This window comes from Dendrobium catenatum, unplaced genomic scaffold (genome assembly GCF_001605985.2).
Source record: "Dendrobium catenatum unplaced genomic scaffold, ASM160598v2 original_scaffold_233674, whole genome shotgun sequence".
Taxonomy (NCBI): domain Eukaryota; kingdom Viridiplantae; phylum Streptophyta; class Magnoliopsida; order Asparagales; family Orchidaceae; genus Dendrobium; species Dendrobium catenatum.
The window spans coordinates 1-1,600 of record NW_021552082.1 but is presented as its reverse complement, the minus strand read 5'-3'; the positions used below and the strand labels follow the sequence as shown (position 1 = coordinate 1,600).

Genomic DNA, 1,600 nt, shown 5'->3' with positions numbered 1-1,600 from the left:
TCATTTTTTTGCTTTAAAATTGCCTATGCTAGTCCTATTTATGATGAAGAAGTTCTCACCCCTTTATGCTATATCTATATATATATTATTTATGAAGGAAGGGAATGGCAGGAATTACCAGACCTCCCTCCCTACTTGAAATCTCTATCAATACTCTACTGCCATCCAGACTTGTAGGAGCGCTACCGAAAGTTTGTCGGTTCTGATTGGCAAAGGTAGTTCACATTCCTTATGTCAATCTTAATAAGTGTGGGAATTGAAAAAAAAAAATACCAGAAGTGAACTTTACATTTGTTTTATTTGCTTGATATAAAATGTAAAGTTTCAGCCAGAGCTGTGGTTGGCAGAGGAAGCAAAACATGGTGATGATCTAAGCATCAACATCTTGTTCAAGATTAATGACCAACATGCAATACGTAGGCAGGAAAGAGATGAAGGGAAATAATGAATACAGGTAACCAAATATTATCATTTAAATCTTTCATATATAGTAATTCAACTCATAAGCTAGCTTATTAGTTGTGTTGTTCGGATCATTATCTATCAATTGCTTTCAATCATTATTCAAGAACATGTTATTTAGTAAAATTCATGTTATACACATACTTATTGTAATAAGTAATAACTATATGCACATACTTATTTTTATTTAAATCATGCTCCCCAGTCTGGGAATTTCCCATTGTTGTGTAATTCAAAAGATATAGCTTAAGAGTAATTGGGATTATTAGAACAATTTGTCAGGTTTTCTTATTTGTTTAAATAATTATTATACAGTGATTATTTTATTGTTAATGTTTATTTTCATTTGATAATTATGGTTTGTAATCTTGAATTAGATCGAGGTGCCTTCAATGCCGTTGAAGTTAAAATATTGATGATTCCCCTCCTACGGTGTCGATTATGGAGCATAAAGAACAACTGAACAGAAACATGGAGAAAAGATCTGTAGGCTTTGTCCAGCGAGTAAGAATATGTCCAATCTGTACAGCAATACTAACAATATAGTTCATGCAAGCCTAGTTTAGTTTATTTTCTAAACCATTTGAAAGATCTGCAGGCTTTCACTGGTCAACAATGACAGATTTAATGGTTACATCCGACAACACCAAGATGCTACTGAAATACTCAAAATGGAAATCAATAATACTTTAGTTGTTCTCATGGATTTGGCTAACATTTGTAAGTATCGACAGCTTGCCGAGCAAGAAGATGGAAATTATTCAGTTAAAGTTTAATTAATGTCCTATGAAGAAACATAGAGGGGGAGATTATTACATGTAGAGTTCGGACAGGAGAATTGTCTGGATCCCATTGAGTGTTGATGATTGGAATTAAGTCCTAACTTTAGGCTTGTTTTGGTACGGTTTTTTTATGTTTTTTTTAAGCAGCTTAGTAGTAAAAAATTTAAAAATTTTATAGTAAAAAGTTGTTTTAATAAATAGTAAAAATATCGTCCCAAATAAAGTTTTAATGTACTAACAAAAACACAAGTGATCATACACTCTTAAATATGAATATAAATCTTATTATAAAACACAATTGTAATAATGTCGTATAAAATCGCATTGATTTGAGGCCTGTGTAGGTGTGTTTGATA

The 1,600-nt window shown here is 31.6% G+C and overlaps 1 long non-coding RNA gene across 2 annotated transcripts; it reads left to right on the top strand.

Moving 5' to 3' along the window:
• The first annotated feature begins 6 nt into the window (after nt 1–6).
• LOC110094500 lies at nt 7–1,364 on the top strand. Of its 2 annotated transcripts, none has more exons than XR_002302874.2 (4): nt 7–215; nt 329–454; nt 840–966; nt 1,061–1,364. It is a non-coding gene; the product is annotated as an uncharacterized LOC110094500 (long non-coding RNA). The 2 variants fall into 2 exon arrangements; XR_002302873.2 differs by having other exon boundaries at nt 323–454.
• The last annotated feature ends 236 nt before the right edge of the window (nt 1,365–1,600 follow it).